The sequence below is a fragment of the Lontra canadensis genome, unplaced genomic scaffold, assembly GCF_010015895.1.
Source record: "Lontra canadensis isolate GAN:19392208 unplaced genomic scaffold, GSC_riverotter_1.0 scaffold62, whole genome shotgun sequence".
NCBI classification, from domain to species: Eukaryota; Metazoa; Chordata; class Mammalia; order Carnivora; family Mustelidae; genus Lontra; species Lontra canadensis.
Genome location: NW_022631056.1, coordinates 2,112,300 through 2,123,007, shown reverse-complemented (window position 1 = coordinate 2,123,007; position 10,708 = coordinate 2,112,300). Strand labels below are relative to the sequence as shown.

Sequence of the window (10,708 nt, the reverse complement as noted above, 5' to 3'; positions counted from 1 at the left end):
ATTAGAGAATTTTCACAGGGGGCACCTGGGTGGCTCAGTGGGTTAAAGCCTCTGCCTTCAGCTCGGGTCATGATCCCAGGGTTCTGGGATCGAGCCCCACATTGGGCTCTCTGCTCCACGGGGAGCCTGCTTCCTCCTCTCTCTCTTTCTGCCTGCCTCTCTGCCTACTTGAGATCTCTGTCTGTCAAATAAATAAAATAAAAAATCTTCAAAAAAAATAATTAGAGAATTTTCATAAATATACCCCTTTAAAATATCCTTATAGGGGTGCCTGGTGGCTCAGTCAGTTAAGTGTCTGCCTTTGGCTGAGGTCATGATCTCAGAGTCCTGGGATTGAGCCCCACATCAGACTCCCTGCTAGCAGGGAGTCTGCTTCTCCTTCTCCCTCTGCCCCACCCCCACCTGCCCCCATTCCCTGCTCTTGCTCTCTCTCTCACTTGCTATTTCTCTCTCTCAAGTAAATAAATAAAAATAAATAAGTTATCCTTATATTCATGTTTGAAATGCTTTTCTCTAATTAGTTGCTTTTGAATAATCCCATTAAATATATGCTGTAGTTTCATTAGAAATCTTAATAATAATCTGTGTAGATCACGTTATATAAAGTTAATTTGTCCTATTTGATGCTGAGTTGAGATCAAAGTTTAACTATTTTTTTTTCTCATCTTTGTTTTTCAATATGCAGCCCTCTAAAAGAATGTATGCCACCTATACGCACTCATTTTCTTCAAGATAAACTCAAATAGCCAATCAGTATTTTAGCATAACATTATAAACTTTTTTTAACTAATAAAATTTATCAGAACACATGACACCCTTATGCATAAAATATTTCCCATATTTTATTTTTTTAAGATTTTATGTATTTATTTGAGAAAGAGAGATCAAACACAAGCAGGGGGAGTATTTGAGGGAGAAGGAGAAGCATGCTCCCCTCTGAGCAGGGAGCCTGATGTGGGGCTCGATCCCAGGACACTGGGATCATGACCTGAGCCAAAGGCAGATGCTTCATGGACTGAACTACCCAGGCTCCCCAGTACTTCCCATATTTTAAAGGTTAATTTGACATGTTTCATCACAGGTTCAGTTTTAAAGCCTAAAAAAAATAGTTTGTAAATAAAAATATAAACTTTTACCTTTTGAAATAGTGCAAAATACAATTGAGCATGGAATGCAATGATAGTATCATTTTTCTATCTATCCACATAACATTTAATCTTTAAAAGTACTTGAATCTGTGCATAATAGCTTTAATTGAAAGGGATAAAGCATATTATTAAATGTGGCAGACTAATTCATCATATGCATTTATAACAAGTACTTCAGATCATTTCATTCTTTCACCTGTCCAAAATCAACATTTTCTGTAAGTTCATTAGACTTCCTTCCATATTATTTTTTTGAACAGGCACTGTGAGCTTAAATCTCAAAGACAAAAGAAATTATTGTCATGAAAGGAAAAGAGAGTGCTCACTTCGGCAGCACTGAAGCTAAAATTATGAACAATACGGAGAAGATTAGCACAGCCCTTGCACAAGGATGTCACCAAATTCATGAAGTGTTTCATACTTTAAAAAAGAAAAAGTAGAGGGATATTTGAGCTACATCAGGTAAATTTTAAAAGCCCTTTTGATAAAATAACCCCTCAAATTTTGTAAATTTGTCATTCTCACTTAAATTTACATAAAAATATCAGGTCTTAATACTGAAAATGTTTTTTCATATTAAAAATGCCCTTTAAAACTTTTTAAATGATATTTGGATCCTTAGATATTTTCCAAAGAATATAAAGATAAAAGCACCTGTGTCTTTTCTTCCATTGGCATGTTAACTCAAATTGTTATAAACTTTCCTATTTAATTAAATCATTCCACAAAATTCCCATAAAATCCATTATTTGAGTTGTGGAAAAAAATAAAATTTTATTGATGAGCAAGAATTGGCATATTTTCAATGACTGAATATGATAACAAATGAGACCATCAGACTCGTTTGTTGTGAAATGTCATCATCCACCTTCATATTCCTATTTATTCCCCTTACTATTGCCTTTTGGTAAATGTGGGAGGACAGTCCCTACATATGGAAACTCCTGGTGTAATTTGAAAATGACTACTTTATAACTATATAGAATCATTTCATCAAATAAAATGACACAAGTATTTTTTAAATGTAGTCAAAATGTCATATCTAAAATGCTTCTGTTTTTGTTCTTTTCATTCATTTATTCAGAAATGTTATTTTCCTGAGCACTCTGATAGATGCTTGGCATATAATCAGTAAAACAAAACAGAAGACCCATATTTTGGAACATCTGGCCACCCATATATGCTCACTCTGTCATAATAGAAGTAGGAAAATTGGTGAAATAAGCATCTTTTCCTGACTTATTTATAACAATAACAATATAAATTTCACAAGAGTAAAGCTACTTTATATATATATATATACATATATATATATATATATATATATGTATATATATATATATAAATGAAATATTTAACTTCCCTTCTCAGTACATGTTAAGGGTTAAAAACAAGTGCTTTATATCAGTATAATTAACTATTCATCAAAGATTTGTTCATGGAAATAATACAATAATTTGAAAATTTATTTTTGATAAACTGTTAATTTATTTCTGCTTTTGATTTTCACAAAACAAAGTTGTTAACCTAACCTAATCTAATACTCACCATTAACATTACTCTTACTGTGGGAATTTTTTTTTAAAGGTTCTTTTTCAACGCAAAGAAAAGAGCTAGATGTTTCAGATCATCATGAAATAAATTAGATAATAAAAATTTGTATCTATTCCGAAGTGCTTAATGTTGAGGTATTTATCTTTGAACCTGAACCAAAATTCAAGGCAAACTATGCCACATGTTTATTTTCTTAAACCACTTGCTAAATATTTTTTCAATTGGTGTTTAAAAACTATTCAAAACTGAACAAATATGTCATGAGTGTTATTAAAAAAAAACACACACTTCAGCCATCACAGCAAAATCTTCACACACACACACACACACACACACACACATACACACAGACACAGGGGTAGGGAACATGAATATTCTTCTATGTCTGAATAAGCTTTCAGACATGCAATATCAACACTAAGAAATAATAAAACCTGTTCTTCATTCCTTGTACAGTATGTATCTAAAAAAATTGACATGGAAAACTGAGTATTTAGCCAAGTTATTCTTTCAACAGCCTAAGCCTGCCTAGATAACTCAGGCTCTAAAGACCTCTCTTCAATAACAGATGGCCAGTGATAGCTTGAGCAAAACAGTTAAATTCCCCCAAGCAGTGCTTTTGGCTTAGCCACTATATAAACTGTCTCAGTTTCTTTGGAATAAAAATTTACCCAATGTAATTTTGTAAGTTTATAGTAAAGTGGGTTTCCTGAGAGTACTGTATTTTTCTGATTGGATCCAGACCCAAAAATCAGATATAGCTTTAGGGATGTTGTATATATAATCCTAGTTCTCTGTTCTTCAATTACCACCCAGAAGTTTTCTGACTTTATTCATTTGGTGAGTAATCAGTTAAAAAACTGGTCAAATTTTATAACTTTCTGGTAACTTCTTTCTGGATTCCTGTGTGAAAGAAAAGAGAATTATTATAATCAATTTTCTAAGGTTATGATTTTTCCCTAAGCAATATTAATTAAAAAGTGAGTATAGTCCAGGGCTCCTGGGTGGCTCAGTCAATTAAGCATCTGACTCTTGGTTTTGTCTCAGGTCATGATCTCAGGGTCCTGAGATGCAGCCCCATGTCAGGCTCTGTGCTGAACATGGAGCTTACTCGGGATTCTCTCTCTCCCTTTCCTTCAGCTCCTCTCTGCCATCGTTTAAAAAATAAATAAATAAATAAATAAAAGAAAAGAATAAAGGAAATGTAATTCACCCTCAAGCCCTCAGGAATCAATTACAAGTATGAGGGAGTTCAAATGAGAGCCAAGAATAAATGCAAAAGCTAAAGTATTTGGGTCATATAGAAAGGCCAAGAGTTAAGTTCTAGGATATTTAAGGTTTAAGAACAACTGCTGGAATACTCAGAAACCATCTTTTCTCTTTAAACATCACATGTAATTTAGACATAATTCATGAAAAATTTTAGCATTGTCCTTAATATTGGAAATATTCATATTTTTCCTGTTAAATGACTTTTAAATTTTAAATTATGAGTACTACAAAGTATGATAGTATAACTCATTCCATTCTATGTAACAATTTCAAATTGTTAAATAGAAGAGGTCAAGAAAGTCAATTTGTGAAATGAAATACCCGGGAGATTGCAAAGATATATATGTGCCATATAGGTTTTAGCCTTTTATAATATATTTAGTAAAGCTAGTTATCAATATTTTTTATTTTGTTGTATTCCAGTCAAATGCTATAGATAAAAATATAAGTTTCTCCCAAAATTCTACTAAAATTTTTAAGTACCTGATAATTTAAAATACATTTTATGTTGGAAATGGAATTAACACAACTTTCCAGAGAAATATTTCTTAATTCCTCTGAATGGATATGTATAAGAGCACTGAATGATGTGAGTGTATTAGAATCACATAAGGCATCTCAAGATGTCATTTATAGATATCTCTCTGCCCACAGCAGTCTGTCGTTCTTCCCTAGGCAATCAGAGTTTATCAAACTTATATGGATCCAGGAGCTAAAAAGGTCCTTTGTTTAGGACAGATTTTAGTTTCTCTTATTTTCCATGTATCACATAATACCAAAGAATATTGTCCTTGAGAACATGTAAAGATTTTTCATGATTTCACTACACAACTTACAGTGCCAAAATTTTTCCTCAGTGCTATTTCAGCCTTATTTTATTTCTTGGAAACGCAGTTACCTTTTGTTTGAATCAGTACTTCAACAATAAGCAAATGCTATGGTTCTAAATTTAGCCATGAGTCGAAGAAAATAAAATGAAAATGAGGATAGTTTAAAGACTTGACAAACTACAGATACTAAATAAATAATAATTTGATAATAAGCAATGTATGCATAATAAGCACAAATATATGCATGTATATATATATGTATATATTCAGAAAAATAAGGCAAAATGCCATTTATATGGAATATCTGGTTGCCTACTGTGCACATGTATACTCTGTTATGTTAGAAAATGGAAAATCAGTAAAATGGCTATTTTTCCTGATTCCTTATCAAAATAATAATATAATTTGAATATATGTATATATACAATCCATATTCTATATCAAGATTCTAGATTTTGAAGAAGAAAAAAAGTCCATTTTTGCTTAGGTTACTAATGCTATCGTCATTTTATCTGTGTTGAAATAGATATTTGTACTTCTCCACATTATTTATGCAATAATATGAATTTTCCAATAATCTTGGTAATACTATCATACTGCTTGTGGGAGAGATTCAGGTGACTTGGGATTGACTCCTAGTTCAGATATTTTCTATACAGGCGTAGACAAATCAGTTGTTATCTTTAAGTATCAGGTTTAATTCTTATCATTGGGCAAAGCATAAAGAAAAATGTGATGGGGAATAAAAGAGCAGAGACCAAGACCAGCAGAAATTGAATGAGGAAAGGGGAAACAATGTGCCTATATTTATACCTGGTAATATCTGAAGATAGTTGTGGACAAGACAAGGTAAACTGGTGGTAGGAGAAGACATTTCCATTCTGCTCTTTAACTGAATTAACCAATTATAATGATTGATTCTATGTGAATGGGCCAAAGGGTGCCCGGATAGCAGGTAAAACATTTCTGGATGTATTGTGGTGGTGTTTCTGGAAGATGTCAGCATTTCAATCAATAGACTAAGTAATGAAAATCACTCCTCCAATGTAGTAGGCATCATCCAATCCCTTGGGTGTCTGAATTGAATAAAAATGTGAAGGAATGGTGAATTCTCTCTTTCTCTCCTTGAGCTGGGACATCTGTCTTCTCCTACCCTTGGACATTGAAATTTCTGGTTCTTGTACCTTCAGAATTGAACTGAATTATACCAAAAGTTTTTCCTGGTTCTACAGCTTGTAGATGGCATGTTGTGGCATATCTTGGCCTCCATAATTTCATGAGCAAATTGCTCATGAAATACATTGCTCAATGTAATACATTTCCTTTTGTATCTCTTTATGCAACCTAATGGTCTGTTTCTCTGGAAAACCCTAAAACAAAACAAAACAAAACAAACAAACAAGCATACAAAAAAACACAAATTGGTCCTGAGAAGCAGAGTGCTGCTGTAACATATACCTAAAAATGTGGAAGTGGTTTTAGAACTGGATAAAAGGTAGAGGCTAGAAGAGTTTGGAGGTACATGCTGTGTACCAAGATTGTTGGGAATGGACTGTTAAAAGCAATTCTGGTAAGAGCACAGAAGAAGAAGAAAGCTATAGAGAAAACCTCCATCTTATTGGAGTATGCCTAAGTAGTTGTGAATTATGGACTGTAAAGGCTATTTTGATGAGGTTACAAATAGAAATGAGGAACATGTTTTTGGAAATTAGAGGACAGGTGAGTCTTTGTTATGAAATGGCAAAGCATTTGGCTGAATTGGACTCATATCCTGGTGTCTTGTAGAAGGTAGAACTTGAGAGCAATAAAATTGGATGTTTGGCTGAAGCAATATTTAAGTGAAGTGTTGAAGTAGCAGCTGGTTTCTCTTGAATGCTTATAAAATGTGACAAGAAAAATGATTTTAGGATGGAATTGTTAATAAACAAAGAAGCAGAACTTAAAATTTTGGGAAATTCTTAGCCTATCCATATTCAAAGGAGAAAAAAAAAAAAGGACTTGTTTGGGAGAGAACATGAAGGAAGTGGCCAAATTTGATAAAGCTATGAATTGGCCATCTCAAAAGATCCAGGAGTTACTCATCAAGAGAGTGGTGATTGAAAGAAGTACAGGTGGAAACTAAGGCATTAGAATGTGTGGTTTTGCCATCTTAGGACTATGTGGGGCAATGACAATTAGGTCACTCAACAGCCAACTTCTCTAATACCTGGGCATCAAGTGATATCTCATGGCATATTGTGAGTAACTTCTATAAATTCTTCAGAAGATGTAATCTCAGGCAAAACCTAGTTGTAAGGGAGTTAGACTGTGTGATTTAATTAAGTGTGCAGCCTTAACAAATCTCATTTGTCGATGTTAGGACTTTGATAGAATAAGAATAGAACTCTGAAATCATGATGGGGAATATAGGTGGACAAGTCTGATAAATCTGAATTCCCAAATTCCACTGAATTCATTATTTCAGCAGAAGCTGCCCCCTTTCTCTTGTTAGAAGAAAGCAGTCTCTTCCTTGAATGATGACTTGAAATGACCCACTTGAATTAGATGTTTATAGAGATGGAACTTGTTTCCATAAAAGATCTTTTCTTGCTTCCCCTCTTTGCTTCTAAAACAATAGCAAGCATCAGGATTAATGGCAAACCAAACAGGAATATAGAATCTCTTCTAGAAATAAATAGCTTACACATTAAAGGGAGTATAGAATCCAGCTAATTTTTGCTGGACAGGAACTGTGGACAGTATTTAGCATAGATTCTGAATATATACATCCAAGGATTGGGAAATATGTTTTAATAGGAGACACCTTAATTGCTTTGGGGAATTTATAACCATTATAAGAACCCCTAAAATATCCTAATAACCGATTACATTGGCTATTTGAATCCTGCACTCAAATACAGTAAATTAGGAATAAATGTTGTACTTCCTTGACATAGTGGTGAGAATGAAATCAGAAGATTATGAGAATAGGGGAAGATAAAATGGATATAATACTTATGAGCTAAGAACCCACCATAAGTCTATCTTTCAGAATTGAGTCCTAGTACTGTGGTCCTAGTAAGAACTATTATTTGCCAGGAAACACCAATTGGCTGTATTATTAGAGCTGTCCATTTTGGGGTATGTTTTATCATATCATTTTGACATAATGTCATGCAAAAGAGGAAAGATCTATTGTAAAATTGGAACATCACAGTAAAGCTTTGTCCCAAGCAGATCAAATACATATTTAAATTACATGAACAGGTAATTAATTCTGATTCCTGTGTCACCTATCTCTTGATACACATGACTTTCCTTCAGTTCACACTTACGAGTTTATGTGAATTTCTTATGACCAACTGATAAAGTAGGAGAAATCTTAACCCATTCACAGATGGATTATTGCAATATGTTTGTGTTAGGTGAAGGGAACTGCTGCCTTCTTATATCTCTACAAAGGGGTGGTACTGAAGTTAAGTTATGAAGAACATCATTTCAGAAAGCAAAGCTGTGTGCAGACACTTAGTTGTCACATTCTACGGATGAGAAGTGGCCAGAAGAATGAGTAACTCTAGGATAGATTTAAAAGGTTTGATTGATTATCTAGTTCAGAAAGGGGGGAAAAAAAAAAACGGGAGATAAAAATTTAGAGTTCTGGGGAAGAGATAAGAAAAATGGGTAGATCCATGGAGGTGAATGAGTAAAAGGATATAGGTCTTTATTTTTCATGTAATGCATAAAAAATGACTAATTCTGTGACTTTCAGTAAGCCTTCCATCTTATCCCACCCAAGTTTGGACAATGGTCTACAAACACCTCAAATTTTGTGAATAATGGAACAAATGCATGGGTGCCATCATAAATGTACTAATATTTGTGGGTTGAACTGGCTACCTGCTAAGTTACTGCCATACAACTAACCTGTTGGTAGCAGAGACCAATGACAGATCTCAGGATAACATCATCCTTCAAAAAGACTAGTTAGATGCTTAGTGTTATGTCACCTATTTCAAACACCTTATGTCTGGAAAAGGGCATCTTCTATCATGGTTGTATGTGGCAAGAAGCCTGAGATAACTTTTTCTGACTTATCATCAGAAGCAGTCTAACAAAGTCCCATAGATCCTGTGTTCCAACCATTGGTGACTCTCAAAGAGAAAAAAGGAACTTGACAATGCACCTTACTAGAAATGTTTTCATTGTTTCCTTTAAAGCAAACCAAAGTAGCCTTTTCCCATACTGTGGGAAATTTTCACCATGCCCGGAGCCCTTGACATCTTGCAAATGGAGGAGGAGGATGTCCTCAAATTCCTTGCAGCAAGAACCCACTTCAGTGACATTGACCTTGAATTCTAAACGGAACAGTACACCACAAAAGGAAAAGTGATGGCAACTATGTATCATCTGTAAAAAACCTGGGAGAAGCTTCATGGTGCTCATGCCATTGTTGCCACTGAAAACCTAGCTGATGTCAGTGTCATATTGTTTGGGAATATTAGTCAGCGAACTGTGCTGAAGTTTGCAGGGGCTACTGGAGCTGCTCCTTTTGCTTCCCTCCTGGAACTTTCACTAATGGGATCCAGGCAGCCTTCTGGGAGCCCAGACTGGCTACTGATCCCAGGGTTGACCACCAGCCTCTCACAGAAATGTCTTATTTTAACCTGCCTCCTGCCTACCACTGCTCAGTGTGACACAGACACTCCTCTATACTATGTGGACTCTACTGCCCCTTGCGACCATAAGGGAGCTCACTCGGTGGATCGGCTGTGGAGGATGCAGGCCCCATGGGAGGTCATGCCTGATCTCTACTTCTACAGAGGTCCTGAAGAGCTGGAAAAGGAAGAGCACGCTGCTGCTGAAAAGGCTGTGACCCAGGAGGAATTTCGGGGTAAAGGAACTGCTCCAGCACCTGAGTTCACCGCTACTCAGCCTAGAGTCACAGACCGACCTGGAGGTATGCAGGTGTCCTCTTTGCTCTTCAGCAGGTTTTCTACTGAAGACTGGAGCACTTAGCCTGCCCCTGAGGACAGGTTCGCAGCTCCCACTGCTCAGGCCATTGAATGGGTAAGAACAACCACTGAGTGGTGTTAGGCTGCTCTTGCATAAAGGCAAACAAATGGAAATAATGTTAGTGGAAATTAAGGTTTCTAAATAAAATAAAATAAAATAAGGCCAAATGCAAAACGATCACCTGTGTGGTAATCCCATTTATTCACTCAGGAAATAAAAATAACAACATTAACAGTAGTAGTAGCAGCGGTCTTAGTGCAGAACTAACGAGAGTTGTAATAGTCCTTGTTGGAATGGGATCGGAGCAGTACATGACTTGTAAGTGAAAGAAATTGTTCATTTCTTACAAAATGGGAGGTAATGATTCTTTTTGACCTACAGCAGTCACCCATTCAGTGAATGAGTGGGAAGAAAGGAATGATTATTTCTACTGGAGACATTTATTACAGAAGTTAATTGTCACAAATTATTTCACATAATATATTAATGAATTAAGTCCAAGAATAAAAAGTCTCACAAATTGTTAACTCAGACACTGTGAGAATCTTTTATCTCCACAGAAGGAAGAGTTAGCACAGCAGTTTAAAAAAAAAAAAAAAGAAAAGAAAAGAAAAGAAAACTATAGTCAGCCTATAAAGTTGAGAATTTGACTTTCTTCATTTTCTTCTGAACAAGCTACACCACATTAAGTATCAAGATTACAGGTGAAGTTAACCTAGCAAATGTATTCAGTAGCTTCTTCCATATGATATTCAAATTAAAAAATAAACTGAAGAAACAGTACACTGAGGTTCTCATTTTAATTCTAAGATTAAATGGAACTTTGCTAATTTTATGCATAATCCATTTATACACTATTATATTACATTGAAGGAGTACTTATCTATTGCTGCTTATATATACTGTTTCAAG

The 10,708-nt window shown here is 34.9% G+C and overlaps 1 non-coding gene and 1 pseudogene across 1 annotated transcript; both read left to right on the top strand.

Annotated features, from left to right (window-relative positions):
* The first annotated feature begins 1,466 nt into the window (after nt 1-1,466).
* LOC116879661 lies at nt 1,467-1,573 on the top strand. The gene has a single exon (XR_004385077.1). It is a non-coding gene; the product is annotated as a U6 spliceosomal RNA (small nuclear RNA).
* A 5,245-nt stretch (nt 1,574-6,818) lies between these two features.
* On the top strand, nt 6,819-9,877 carry LOC116879619 (annotated as a pseudogene).
* Nucleotides 9,878-10,708: the final 831 nt, after the last annotated feature.